Here is a 15,386-nt window from a genome sequence, read left to right as displayed (position 1 = left end):
TCCTACTTGGGTGATTTTGCCTAAGTCACCCATTTTTCTCTTTCTTCTCATCTAAAATAGGGTAATGATGGCTACACTTATCCTGGCGAGCACTGGGTAATGTATGGAATTGTCAAATCACTATGTTGTATATTCTAAAACTAATATAATATTGCATGTCAACCATACGTCAATAAAAATTAAATAAATAAATAAATAAAAATTTAACAAATAAAATAGGGTAGTAATAGACCCCACCGCTAAAGGCCATCATCAGGATGAAATGAGTCAATACATCCAGAGCTTTTAGCACAATGCCTAGTATAGGGTAACAACAAATATGAGACATGTAGATCCTTGTAGCTGAACAGACTGCGACTCAGAGAAGCAAAGTGACTTAAGTCAAGGAGCCATAAAGAGACTGAAATCAGGGCTGGAGCCCAGGTCCTCGTGGGTATTTCACACAAGGAGCACTCCAGAGAATCCACCTTCCTGAAACCTGATAAGCCAGGGCAGTAAGGACACCCACCTTCCACTCTGCCTCCAACTAGGCACCCCCAAGCCCAGCCCCACCCTTTTGGTCTCCCATGGGACTCAGAATGTACCTAAAGGGGTTCCATCTACTCCTGGTTCCCCCAGAAACACTGTGATGAAGAAGGAAAGCCTCACCCCCTCATGGGGTGGTTCTGAAGATTAAATGAGATAATGCCTGGAAAACTGCCAAGCAGAGTAGCTGGCATATGGTATGCAGCCAATAAATGTTCTCTATTAAAAAAAAAAAAAGGAGGAGGAGGAAAACCCTGTGGTGCCTGCTCTCTCCAAGCTGCACACATTCCAACCCCAAATGCCAGACCCAGGGCAGATTGAGATCTCTCTTGGGTAGAACAGAGGGACACAGAGTCAGCGAAGGATTATTGTGGAGGGTGAAATTCACTTAAGACAGAGGAGGTGTCTGGAGTCCCCACTCTTCCCCATCTCTCTTAAAAATAATAATAACAATAATAATAATAATAAGGAAGAAGGAAAAATACTTAGCTGGTGCTTTGCTGGCAAAGCCAAGCATCCGAGCATTGGATTTTTAATATTTTAATATTTCTAAACAAAGCAAAGACTGCTTTGCACCCTGCCATTTGCTTTTATGCACTTGACCAGCAAAAGCTTGGCTTTGTTGCATTGATGAATGGGCTTATTCGCACTGATTTTCCAGGTAAAAATGGCTCAGACACAAGACTGAATTAAAACAGATCCCACAAATCTCCTTAGAATATTCAGGACTTGCTTTGGATTCAGGGTTCTTAAGCACTTCAGCATCACTTTCTCCTCCCTACCCCAATATTGACAATCCCTAGTTGTGAAAAGACAAATTTAATATTAGAACACAAGGAAGGAATCTGGTGAAAAAGGAAAAAGGAGAACTGGACTAGAGGGGGAGCAGGACTTCATTTTGTACTGTGTATCCCCAGAGCGGAGCCCGGGGCCTAGCCCGGGGGGGGGGGGGGGGGGCCGGTTGTAAACGCAAACTAACGGAAACAATTCCCCCACGGAGTTTACAACCCAGCTGAGGAGTGAAACCGAAATATTACACCAAGTTCAACCACAAAATCAACTCCACCCTCTTTCAGCCTAACCTGTGTGGGGGCAGGTGCTCAGGAAAATGCTTGCTTCCTGTTTACCTGGGGAGGTATTTGCAAGTAGTCTAAAAAGGGGGGCAATGTATACAGTTCTAAGCAAATGGTTATGCAAATCACTCAAACAAATACAAGGAAAAGGGAGGGGAAGGTTTCTGATCCGGTTTTCCTCACCTGCCCCACTCTTCAAAGGGTAAAATAAAGTTAAAAAAAAAAAAAATCCAAGAGCGGGACGAACCCCAAGTCCGCTCTCTATGAAGACCAGGCACAACCCCGCTCCATCCGCTCAGGATCAGGCACCAAACCAGAGCCCCCAGGTTATTCAGGTGGGTGGAGGGGATTCTTTGCCGCCCTCCACCCCTGCCGCGGGCTGCCCGAGTTAGCCTACCGGCTCAGTCTCCCTAGCCGAGATGTGGGTGACACCCCCAGGACGCCAAAGGTGCTCCTTTCCCAAAAGAGACGGGGGGAGACAGAGCGGGGAAGGAGGCTGGGGGGCGGGGGGAGACCGAGCCCTGCAATGCGAAAGGCGCCCAGCCGGCTTGCCGCGGCCCCTGCCGGAAGGTCTGGCTCGCTCACCAGCCCGTTCACCTCAGGAGGTCGGGCTGCCACCCAGAGGGGCGCGGGAAAGGGAAGTTCCCGACCCCACCACCGAGGCAGACGCGGGGAGTCGGCGGGCGACTCCACAGCGGCCCTGCCAGCCCCAAGCCGCTCGCACCCAGAGCGCGCCTGCAGTCCGTGGGCGCAGCGCTGCGCCAGCACAGGGGCCCCGGGTGCGCTCTGCCCTGCGACGGTCGCGGGGCGCCTGGCACCGCCGTAGGGCAAAGGGGAGGGGAGGAATGACAGGGGAGAAGGCGGAGCAGGCGGCCCGGGAAGCACTTACATTCGCCAGGAAAGCGCCTCCTCTCGAGGAAGAGAAGGAAAGGCTTCCCGGCTAAGGAAACGCCCCAGGGATGCCCTACGCGAAGTGCCGCCTCTCCCCGGCTCCCCGATTCTCCCGCCTCCAGTCCGTCCTCCACCCCGCAGCTACCCACCCCACGCCCGACAGCGGATCCCAGATACCCTCCCTGGGCCTTCCGAGGGGCCCAGCCACCGTGTCGCCGCCCGCAGCTCGCGCAACAGGCGGATCTTTAGGAGTCCAGCGACGGCGGGCTCCGGGAACCGGAGGATGAGGGGCGCCGCGAGACAGGCGCCCAGCGGAACGCAAAGTCCCCCGCGGGCCTAGACCTGCGCGGCCGTGCACTCGTGACCCGCGCCACGGGGCTGCAGGGGCAGCAAAAGGTGGCGAAAGTTGCGGGGTCGCACGGAGAAGTCGCCGGAGTGCGCGCGGAGGAGGGGACACGAGCAGGTACCTGCAGGAGTCCCGGCGCCTCAGGCCCGCTCCGCTTGGCGACGCCGCCCGCCCGCGCTGCATGGATCAGGCCTCGCCGCGCGGCCCCGCGCCCGCCGCGGCGGCGGCGGCGGCGAGGAGAGCCGGGTGGCCCGCCCGGGTCGGTCCGTCTGTCCCGCCCGGCGGGCGCGCCGAGCCTGGGAGCCGCGAATAGGGCGGGGCGGGGCGGGGCGGGGCGGGGCCGGCTGCTCGGCCGCCGCCCCATTGGTCCCGCTTCGCCAGCCGCCTAGCTTCGGGCCCTCCGCCTGCGCTCCCCGGGCCGCGGGCCAGGCGCTCGGCCGAGGGCGGTTGCAGGTTGCGGGGCTCGGGCCGTGCGACCTGAGGACGCACGGAAGGACAGACTGGAAGCCTGGCGGGGCGCGCACCCCCGCCCAGACCCGAGTGCAGAGTCACCCCCGGAGCCCCGTGCCCTGTCCCGGTGGGAGCAGGAGCGCGCCCCTTGCCTCCCACTTGCGCGCCCTCCCGGCTGGAGCCCGCAATTCGGCGCGAGACAGAGCACCTCCTCCGCGGCCCCGCGGCTCCGGCAACCGCCTCTCGAAAGTCGCGGCCCCAAGCGACGCTCTGCAAATTTGCCGGGATTCTCTTAGGAAGTACCGAGGCCCCAACTTGTTTTAAAACAAAGTGCGAAGGAGGAAACAGCCCCGGTCCTGGCTGTTTACCGCCAGCCCCGCTGCCCGAAGACTCGTGCACTGTGCAGAGCAAGATTGTTTCACACGCTGCATTCCTCGACTTACCTACCAAGTCACATGCACCGAGCGGAAGGGGGACGAGTCGGGTCTCCTTCCCGAAGGATGGAAGAGGAGGTCAGAGGGAGATGCCTTCAGCCCGAGGTTGAGGAACAACCCGGGGCCTCAGCGAGGGCGGCGTGTGGTCCGGAAGGCATGGTCGGCCCCTCTGCAGTGAGCAAGAACTCAGTGAACCGCCCGGAGGAGAAATGGGACGCTCGGGGACCCACCCCCGCGCTCCCCCTCCCGCCCCCAAACTGCAGATTTTTAAGTTGTGCAGACTTGCAATAATTCCTCAGAGCCAGCTGCTCCAAGCTGTAGGCGCCCGGGTGTTCCCGCCCCCACATCACGCAATGGGACAACTGCCCCCAACCCAGCACCTGCTGACCACTGGCCTCAGACAAGCACCTAGCAAGACCACAGAGTTAAGTTCCAGGCCCTGAGCTGGCACACGGGAGGGGACAGGAGCAAAGAGATGCATGGAAAAGGTGAAAGGCACTTTTTCTGACCTCATCCAAGTACCGGATGGTGTCTGGATTTTCTCATTGTTTTTGTTTGATGAAAACCCGCGGTAGGAATCAGAGAAAGGGGAGCAATGTTTACAGTATCTGGTAGGCTTCTAAAAGGGGGTGAAACCTGCACCTTACAGAGAGCTTTGGCTAGATGAGAGAATAGTAGCAAGCAGGAATGGCAGAGGAGAGGCAGAAGCCCAACACAGTCTTCCCTCAGACACCAGCATTTTCATTTGGCTCATGGAAGGCAAGGTGGGGAAGCAGGTGGCTGGGGAACAGGTGTTTGGGGGCCCTCCGTCCCTAATCCCATTGTTCTTTGGCTCCCCCAAGCCTGTCCCCTCTCTTATGGAAGAGGATCCAAAGCATTTGTCTACACTGCTGTTTGCAAGCCTCTAAAGAAGGTAATTTGCATATACAATCATCATCTTTAGCGTAAGATCTAAGATTATTCTAAAAATATGCTTATATTTTATCAACACCTGAGAAGGATGCTTCTGAATCTCTTCCAGCTGTTAGCTATTTCATCATTTTAAATCACTAAGTTATCTGAAAAGTCCAGCATTGTTTACCTGAGAATGAGAGACATTCAGAATCTCCAGGCGCTGCAGAGCACATCTGCAGTGCAGAAGAACCAGGGAGCCAGGGCCTTCTCACAGGTCTGGATGGCACCTGTGGACTGGAGGGAGGCACTCCCAGTGCATGCGGCATCTGTGGAAGCTGGGGAACAGGCCTCCCCACTATGCGCATATGGTGGCGGGGTAGAGAAGGGGCACAGACTTAAGAGACAGACTGGGGTTCCCATCATGCTGTACCCAGGGGGAGGCCTGTGAGCAAGTCACTTAATGGTTCAACGTGGTGTTTCTTCTTCTGTAAGAAAAGTTCCTCCCTTACAGGGTGATCATATGAAGCAAATGGAATAATACACAGGAAAGCATTGTATGGGTCATAAAATGCATGTCTGTTCCCCAAAAGTTCACCCCTGACAGTTTACTGAGGTTGAGCCAGGAAAAGTGGTAAATGCATTCATACACACACACACACATACACACACACACACAGAGCAATGCTCTCACCCCCTGTATCTAGGGCCTCTTCCTCTGACCTCAGTCTTCACAGCCACAGTGCCTGCTCTGATCCATTTAAATGCCTCCTCCCTACCCCATCAAAATGTCTTTATGCCCCATGATATGGCCCATCCCCTTTTCATTAACCATGTATTAACCAAGCCATGCATTAACCTATAAGGGGTTAATCATCAGCTGACAGTAGTACTCAGGCCTCCATGGTTTCCAGGAGGACTCCCAGAGTCAGTGGAGACATCCCAAGCAAATGTGGGCCCAGGGCAGTCTGTCTTCCAGGCTTCTGTATTCTCCTTGCTCTGGGCATTCCCTTTGGTAAGGTCTTCCTCTCTTACCCGCTTACCCACAGGTCCATGTTCTCCCGCTCCTCTCCCCTCCCAAACCTGTCCTTGACCCTTCATTCTCTCTCAAATCCAAATGACCGAAACCTAGCGGGATGTCATTGCCAGAGGTAGGGGAGATACAAATTTGCTTTTTAAATGGGAAAAGGTCTACATGTGAAAATGAAGGTGTTCTCATCTCTGACAGGAAGATGGTGAGTGAGGGAGTATTAGCAACAGTGTAACACTTGTTCCATTGGTTCCTCTTATTGGCTTCTCTTTAAACAGCAGTCTGAATGTCACACCAGCCGATATGAGCCCTTGAAACATTTGCAATTCCCCCGAAGTGCCAGCCTTTTTCATGTCTCCCTGCACTCACAGTGGTCCCTCTCTGCTTGGAATATCCTTCCCAACCAGAAGCCTTTCTTTGCTCAACCAACCAACACCTTTTCTTAGGACACCATTCAGTTCCTAATCACTACCCTCTGAAAAGCCCCCTCTCCTATCCAGGGTTCTGTACCTCCCCTTTATGCTCCCTCATGCCTTTTGCTTCTCACTTAGGTATCACCTACCATATTGGATTTTCATTGTTTATCTTCAAATAGGCAATGAACTCCTTGAACCTGAATTTCGAGGACTTTTAATAGGGTCTGCATGTTTGTGAAGTGAATTACTGAAGTCTCTATCATAGGGCTGTTCAGCTCCATGTGCTCCTGATGGGATATATTTTATTTCTTCCATCAGGTAAAGAGAAAACATAGGAACCATCACATCAATCTCTGCTTGGATGCCAAGCAGATCAAGACTAAATCTAGTTAATTAGCTAGAATGCTTTTATTCCAGATTATTGCTACCATGATCTCTCTTCTTTCACAAAATTATTTGTATGTTTACTTTAAATGCCCTGTTATATTATTTTTATATTGAAAGTACCTTAGGAGTGCCTGGGTGGCTCATTCAAACTTAGGACTCTTGATTTCAGCTCAGGTCATGATCTCAGGGTCATGAGATCGAGCCTCTGGTTGGGCTCTGTGCTCAGTGCAGAGTCTGCTTGAGATTTTCTTTCTCCCTCTCCCTTAGCCCCTCTCCCATGGAGTGTGTGTGCATGCTCTCTCTCTCTCTCTCAAATAAATAAATAAATAAAATCTTTAAAAAAAAAACACACAAAGAAAAATAAAGTGCCTTAAATATTTGTGGTCTTCAAGTCCAAAGACTTGAATTCTAATCTGTCTCTGCCTCTCAGCTCAGTGATAACTTCTCTCTGGCTTTCTGTTTGAGTTTGGACAAGATGATCCCCAAGGTGTTTGCCAGTTCTAAAAGCCTTACAGTTCCACACATAAAAGGATATCATTTATAAATTATTAAATAAAAAAAAAACCTGTAACAGAATATGGCTTAAGTCTCCAGGAACAAAGGAGTCCTTTCTTCAGGTCATTGGAGGTGTCCTCTGAAGACTAGAGCATTTCCCAAGATGAATGCCATAGAACACATGTGTCATAGTCAAAAGACTTTGGGTAAGCACATTCTACATTCCACTTGTCAGTATTCATAATAATATACTTCAGCATAGTAAGGGCTGTGTCTGAGAGGTCAGGCCATTAAAATACTCCAAGGGATGGACTTCCAGGGTGCTCACAATCTGGCTGAAACTTACCTCTTCACTCACATTTCCAGCTCTTCACACTTTTCTCCCCGCCTCACTCATTCCACACATCCTCCCCCACCCTGTCGCACACACGTCCCACTCTTAACCTTCCAGCCTGACACATTAGATCCATCTCTCCATTGTGCTCATTGTGTGCTCTCTGAGTCTTGGCCCTGCCTGCACCCTTTTTTCTATAATGCTCCCTTCCCTACCTGGCAAATGTGAACTTAACCTGCAATATCATTATCACCAATTCTTTGAAGCTTTCCTTGACCCAGAAATCATATTTATTTATTCATTCTACTGGGCTCCATCATACTCGGTACAAAACTAGTTACAGTTATGCTCTTACAATATGGTCACCTGTGTAGACTGAGTCTTCTGTATTAAACTGTGGGCTCCTTGAGGTCAGGCACTCTATGGTATTACTCATCTCAGGATCTTCAGAGCCTGGTGCATTACAGATGCTCAGTGACTACTTTAAGAATAAAAAAGTAGATGATGGATGGATGGATGGATGGATGAATAGATAGGTGATTGGGTGGATAGGTGGATGGATAGATGGATGAACTAAGGTCTTCAGACTTCAGGAAGAGTACAGGAAAACAAACTCAGAGGCACCAAAGACCAGATGGGTCAACCTCATGGTTTTTCCTCCTCTTGGGGAGTTCTGCACCTATTTTAATAATCCTCCATACCTGTGTTGGAACTTAGGGTCTAGCCATTATTTCCAAATAGAAGAGAGAAAACTTTCTCCATGGCAGAGACTGCTAGGCACAACCCCATGATCTTTTATCTTCTGTTTCTTCAGTAAAAATATCCCCAATGTTGAAGAATGAAGGGGGGGAAATTGGAGGAGGAGACAAACCATGAGAGACTATGGACTCTGAAAAACAAACTGGGGGGACTAGAGGGGAGGGGGGTGGGGGAATGGGTTAGTCTGGTGATGGGTATTAAAGAGGGCACGTTCTGCATGGAGCACTGGGTGTTATACGCAAACAATGAATCATGGAACATTACATCAAAAACTAATGATGTGGGGCGCCTGGGTGGCTCAGTCATTAAGCGTCTGCCTTCGGCTCAGGTCATGATCCCAGGGTCCTGGGATAGAGCCCCACATCGGGTTCCCTGCTCCGCGGGAAGCCTGCAAGTTCTCCCTCTCCCACTCCCCCTGTTTGTGTTCCCTCTCTCACTGTGTCTCTGTCAAATAAATAAATAAAATCTTTAAAAAAAAAACAAAAACTAATGATGTAATGTATGGTGATTAACATAACATAATAAAAAAAAAAAGAATTCTGGATTTTAGAGGCTAAAAAAAAAAAATCCCAATGTTTACTTAGATCATAAGGTGACCAACTCTTCCTGGTTTTCCTAGGATTGTCTCACTTTTAAAAAACTGAAAGTCCCGGGCGCCTGGGTGGCTCAGTTGGTTAAGCGACTGCCTTCGGCTCAGGTCATGATCCTGGAGTCCCGGGATCGAGTCCCGCATCGGGCTCCCTGCTCGGCAGGGAGTCTGCTTCTCCCTCTGACCCTCCTCCCTCTCATGCTCTCTGCCTCTCATTCTCTCTCTCTCAAATAAATAAATAAAATCTTTAAAATAAATAAATAAATAAATAAGTAAGTAAGTAAATTAATTAAATAAATAAAAAACTGAAAGTCCAGTATCTCTGGAACCTCCTCGGTCCAGACAAACCAGGACTCTGGTCAACCTACTAGATACACTGAGGCCCAGGATAAAGTCTACATGTCCAAGCCTCCCATGCCACCAGGGGAGAGCACATGACTGAGTTCTTTCATGGATGGTGGTGGAAGTGGCTTATTCAGTCTCTGGGACAGAAGGAATTTTCTATTACAATTTCTTTGGGAAAAAAATCACAACTTCTTTTTACAATGATAAAGAGGAGATTCCACCACATCCAGATACAGCAGGGAGAAGAAACCAAAAGATCTTTCTGGAGGAGCAAGATGGAAAGTCAGTGCCCTGACGTCTGCTGGGAGATCACTCTCTCGAATGCACCCCACTCTTCCTCTTCCTCCTTAAATGCAGCTACAAATACCCATGAGTGTTGGGCACCTGCACTGACTTCATGTTTCTTGCCTTTTTCTTTTTTCCCTCTTGGTCGCAGAGAATTAGCTCACTCAGCGTCCTCGGGTATGGCATATTGTCAGCAGCAGCACTCACAAAACCTCTCTCCTGTTTTTGTTGTTTATTTATTCCTTTATTCCCCGTTCCACACTTGCATTGCCAGCCCACCCTCCATAGGCAACCATTCTAGTGTGCTTATTGATAACCTTCTGTTTCCAGGTGTCCTTGTAGAAGGTTGTTTTGAGTGCATGCAATTTTAATTTATGCAAATGGAAATGTGTCCTTTATCTTAATCTTCTTGAGTGTTTCACTCCACACTGTGGCAGTTTTGACCTCCATCCCTGTTTGTTGCTCTGTGTGTATCTGGTCTGCTCCTCTTTTTCTCTTGTGTGCACCATCCCCTCCTCAATGACGGGTGCTCAGAATGCCCTACAGTCTTCCACCATCACAGCACTGAACTGAGCATCCTTGCACATGCCCCCTTATGAACCTGGGAAGAATTTGAGAGGGTTGTACATATCCAACAGCAGGATTGCTGGTCATAGGGTCATGGACAAGGTTGATAGAAATATTACTATATACCAGTTGGTAAATAGTCCTGCCCTAAAGCTCCCTGGGTATGCTTCCCGTTGTCTCAGCCCTTCTCCAGGATCCCCCAGAACTTCCCACCATCCTATAACTAAAGCATCAATGTCTGGCCCAACTAGAATGGACAGTCTTTCCAGCAGTTGTTAAATATTTGAACTATTGCCCCTGGATATGCACGTACTTGACTCAGTGGTTCCAGTCCTTATTTCTTCATAGAGCAATAACAACAAAAACAAACTTACCCGAAGAATTCAGTCCAGTTTCTTGTCTATCTTTAAGGAATTCTCAGAGCTGCAGAAGTCCTGCTGATGTTTCCATCCGCATTACAGGGGTTGTATCCTACCCAATGCTCTGTGGGGATGTGGGAGCCAGCAGACTGTGACCACTCTCAGGGGCAGCCCCTGAGTCTGCTGTGCCAGCAAGTGAAGCACCCTAGACTCAACCCCCTGAGTTTGACCTTGGCTCTGTTCCCCCCTGGCTGTGTGACTTGGAGCATCTCCTCTCTCTCTGACCCTCAGTCTCTTCATTGGCTAGATGCTCCCTGACAGGGTGAGAGTAGGGTTCAAATAAGATAATGATATGATACAGAGCAGTATAGAGGAAGGAAAGAAAAAGGCTCTTGGTATCCAACCCAGCATAAAATTAGCTGTGTCACCTTGGCCCTCCCCATGTCTCTGTTTCTCCCGTGTAAAATGGGGATAATTATACACTATTGTATCCCCCAATTATAATGAGATTCTGTGTGCTGTCTTGACACCTTTGAACTTCACAGGACCCCTGAGACTTCGCCAGGAGTTCTCCTATTCTGGCCAGATATGCCCCCCACACAGGGGGAAAGCCTCCCCTTCTGGCGAGTTTCTCTATTGACTGGACCAGGCTGCACCTTATCTGGTCCTCAACTTAATGGGTTTTGCCTCCCTGCCAGCCTGTGGAATTATTCAAACAAGCCAATCACATCCTCCTTCAGGAACCAAGAGTCACCTCATCCTTCATCACTATAAAGCTGGCCCCCTTAGAGCCCCTGCTGGTTCTCTCTGCTCCCAAGCATTCCCAAGTGGCCCTGTGCGGTGTGCAGCATCCTTCCCCGCCCTGTGGCTGTGACTACATGGGACTAATAAACTGCTGTCAGTCTCATCTGTCCTGTGTCGGCTGTCGTGTGTTCAAGGCTCATCCTATTTATGGCAAGAACCCTCCTTCGCCAACCAGGTGACTAGGAGGTGATCAGAACAGATACCTATCTCAAAAAAAAAAAAAAAAAAAAAGAACAGATACCTATCTCAAAGAGTTATAAATCCAGGGCCTTTCCCACTTCGTGGAGCTATTATATAAATGCCATATGCTGCCAATCCCTGCAACACTTTTATCTGAGAGGAAAACAATTTATTTGTGTACCAGTGTGTGTATTAATGCAAGTGATCTTAATCTCAACGGTTACAAAAAAATACTTAGTATTAATAAATATTCCATGTACTATTTTATTTAGCTCTTAGAGGGGTCATGAAATTTTTTTTAAAAATGGATATGCTTCAAGGATTATTATTATTTTTTTTTTTTAGCTTCTGAAATACCAAGTTTTGTGGTGGTGCTGCAATGCATGGCAGGAATTTTTCATAACTCCCTTCCAGAGATCCAAATCAATGTTTGCGCTCAGTCGTTGTGTGGCTGAAAAATAGGGAAAATTCTCCTTTCTTATAAACTAGCAGCTAGCTTTCTAGGACAGCAAATCTGTTGTACAAGACTCGGGCCCACATGTACCCTCATTCACACACAAAGACATTAAAATGCCCACACCCATATGGGTGTACATACACTCTCAGGAAGTTACATATGTGCTTCTCACACACACACAGCCACACACAGGTACACCCTCGTATCCACACACAGCAGTAGCACTCTCCAGCGGTTCCTTGAGACTGTGAAGGCCCCAGATTTCTCCTTCATCAGGGGACTGAGCTATCACTGAGTTACCATTTTCAATAACCTTGTCTACTAGGCTGGCTGTAGGATGCTGAGTCATAAAGAGCAAGGGCAAGAAAGCTTGGTAGTCGATCATTAGCCATGGAGCTGCACTCAAGGAGAAGCAGGAAGAAGGGGGTCGCCTCCCACACACTGATTCAGGGTCAGAAGGAGAATCCTGATGAGCCGGAGGCAATCTGGTCATTATGAGGGCTCACGCTCACGGAGGACACGTCCATGAGAGGGTGAATTCATCTCCTCCCCTGGCCTCTGTCCTCTCTCCAGGGCTGCTCCTCTCGACAAGCTTATCAGTTGACCCAATCCCTGCTTGTATATTTTGATGTCTCCTAGACCTCAATCCCCAGCTCTGGTCCCAGTCCTTCGAGAGGCTGCTCAGAGCTGCACATTGTGTTAAGGACTTTGGAAATCGCAAAGGTGGAAAAACAATCTCTGCTCTCAAGAAGTGAGCATTCTATGAGATAATCAACTGAGAAATAAATACGGAGAACCAGCTCTAAAAATGTACAGATAATTACAGGAGTTGACACAGATCTCAAATAACACTTACTACCTGTAGAAACTTGGGAACAATAACTCCCACCCTCAAAAACCTGTGAGATGTTTATTTGGGGATCTCCTTCTGGTGCTCAGCAAATCTTTCTTACTCAACTTCAATTTTGTCAACATTTCCCATAGAACCCCATCCAAGTCTCCATTCTAAGCCCTGGAGTGTCTCCATCCCAACCCAACTCCCAGGTCTCATCCTTAACATTAACCTGGCCACCTGCTTACTGAGATGATAAAGGTTGCAGGAGGTGTGGTCCCTCACCTTCCATTCTGTCCACCTCAAAGTCTTGCCAAGGCTGACACATCTTCTCTTTTACTCCTGCTTTGAGGAAATGTGCTTATACCCAGGTACTCTGAAGAGTCAATATAATGGTCACCAAGAGGAGCAAGGCTAGAGAGAAAGAGGTTTTTTAAAAGATTTTATTTATTTATTTGAGAGAGAGAGAGAGTGAACGAGAGAGAGCACAAGTGAGGGAAGGGGCAGAGGGAGAGGGAGAAGCAGATTCCCCGCTGAGCAGGGAGCCCAACACGAGGCTCGATCCCAGGACCCCAAGGTCATGACCTGACCCAAAGGCAGACCCTTGACCAACTGAGCCACCCAGGTGCCCCGAGAAAGAGAGTTTGAATAAATGATCACCAAGGAACGAATTACAACCCTAGAATGCCTGTCGCTGTGTAATGGAAATATGTAGGTTTCAGAGCTGTATCCAGCTCTACCACTTACCACCTGTTTATCCTTGAGCATGTGACTCAAGCTTCATTTATTAATTCCTTCAACCAACATTTGAAGGTCTACTGAGTGTCAAGTGTACTAACCACAGCTACAATTTAGCCATTATAAAATGGGGGTAATAATACTACTAACTTAGAAGTCTGTCTTGAGGCTTTGGTGCCCCACCAAGCACAAGAGGGAATAATAAGTGTGAATTATCTTCTTCTTTCCTTCCTGGCTTGTAGCACCCATGCTCCTATTCTGTATATAAAGAGAAATTCCTCATAAACAAAATAAATTTCTAGTTGGTTAATGAGAAGCATCAATATAAATCCCACATAAACTTCAAAGTATACCCTTCTCTTCTCACAATAAAGTACTAGGTTGTGAGCAGCTAGTTGAACAACATTCTTATTCTATGTAAACCAAGATTCCCAGGGCCGAGTCTCCAAGTCCTGCCAGATGATGACAGGAAGGACCCCTTAGGCCTGAGGACTGGCAGCATGGCTTCCAAATATGCTCTCCCTGATGATCAGAAGAGCTGTGTCGTCATTCATTCAATCCCCTAGTCAACAAACATTTTCCGAACGTTAATATTACACCAGGATCAGTGCAAAGAACTGGGATTATTGAATGTGAATTTCAAGGACCTAGACTTACAGGTGCAAATTTTTTATTTTCTTTATTTCTCTCTCTCTGACAGCTCTTGAGAACTCATTTCTGCATGGCAACCAAAAACAATATTGGCAATTCCAGGTAAATCCTGTGATTCCTAGAGTTAAATTCTGTAAAATCAGCCTCCCCTCCACCCCCTGCCTTCCCTTATTCTCTGAGGTCATAGGTATGATCTGTGGAGGCCTGTGAGCATCACCCCAGCAGCGAGGGTAAGTGAAGAAAAGCACCACCACGGGCCTCCACTGGGCTGGGCTGCCCATTGTTTGATACTCATTTTACCCCATCATGCATTATTGGTTTCCATGTTTTTGCTGCATTTCTTGAGTTCACTCTGTTCCCACATGGTCTTGACCCTAGTGCTTTGGGGCCATCACCCCATCTTCAGCCCATCTACAGTATCACTGCAGAGTATAAAATTCCCAGCCCCATTTCCTACACCACATGGGGTGTGTGGCACCCTATAAGGTACACCTAGGCCCACTTTCCCTGATAGCTTACTCAGTGGTCACTACTCTGCCTCAAACGCCATGCTGGGAGCAGATCTCTTTATATGGGTTCAAATATGGACACTGGTATCCTTTGCTCTGGGATTCTTCTAAATTTACCTGGACTCTTCCTCTTCCTCCCCTTCTTAGGGCCTCCACCAGCATTCCAATCGAAGGTCCAAAGGTCTTCCCACCATCTCTCAGCTTGCTCTATCAATTCTAGGAAAACTGGTTTTTCATGTATCCCCTTTCCCATTTACTGTTTATGTGAGAACCTTAGCTCTTGAGCTTCTATAATTAATTCCTTTCTCTCAAAGCCGTGGATAGGAGTGTCAAGAGCCTGTTTTGCAACTCAAAAGTCAAACTCTGATATTTCTTTCTCTTTGCAGCCCTATAATCCTAATCCTAGCCTCTAACTAAATGCAGAGAAGATTACATATAAAAACTGTGGAAAGGGGAAGCACTCTGATTAATATTTTAAAACATTATCTTACTACATATTAACCACCCATGGTTCCTGTCATTGAAAATCTCATAATCAACGGGAAATTTTCACCAAACAGCAAGTTAAGCCAATTGAGCGGATCTAACATAACCTCCAAAGATTGACTGTGATTAGCAAACACTGGTTTGTAAAGTAACCCATGGATTTAGCTCTGTCCCTATCCTAACATTTGTGGGGCCCTGACCAGAGCACAGATAGAGGTCCCCTGACCCTTATCAGATACTCTTGCCTTCCCATTCTGGTTCCTTCCAACAGTGTAAGGGAGTCTCACACTCATCCTAATGAACACATCAACCCACCCATCCAAGATGTCTGTAAGGCCTGGTTTCAAGCCTGCTGTACCAAAAGGTTTTTATTTTCTCGGGGGCGTTATCATTGGAGACCCCGTTTAGGTTAATGGCATGGCATGGGAGTTCTGTGGACCATAAAATAGTGTAAATACAAATCCCAAACCTAACTGTGAAGGTAGAAAAAAAAATTATTCCACCCAGAATCCAAATTGAAACAGACAAGCTTTCTTGTCAGCTCCATTTATCA

The 15,386-nt window shown here is 48.2% G+C and overlaps 1 protein-coding gene across 1 annotated transcript in view; it reads right to left on the bottom strand.

The window, feature by feature from the left end:
- KCNS3 (potassium voltage-gated channel modifier subfamily S member 3) overlaps positions 1 to 3,052 on the bottom strand; it is a 40,524-nt gene extending 37,472 nt beyond the window's left edge. The window contains exon 1 of the mRNA XM_035000639.1: positions 2,957 to 3,052. The gene's annotated coding sequence lies outside the window, so the exon portion shown is untranslated. The remainder of the gene's footprint in view (positions 1 to 2,956) is intronic.
- Between the last annotated feature and the right edge of the window lie 12,334 nt (positions 3,053 to 15,386).

This window comes from Mirounga leonina, unplaced genomic scaffold (assembly GCF_011800145.1).
Source record: "Mirounga leonina isolate KUSES-001 unplaced genomic scaffold, KU_Mleo_1.0 Mir_125, whole genome shotgun sequence".
In the NCBI taxonomy this organism is placed as follows: Eukaryota; Metazoa; Chordata; class Mammalia; order Carnivora; family Phocidae; genus Mirounga; species Mirounga leonina.
The sequence above is the reverse complement of the archived record's forward strand: the minus strand, read 5'-3'. Positions and strand labels throughout refer to the sequence as shown.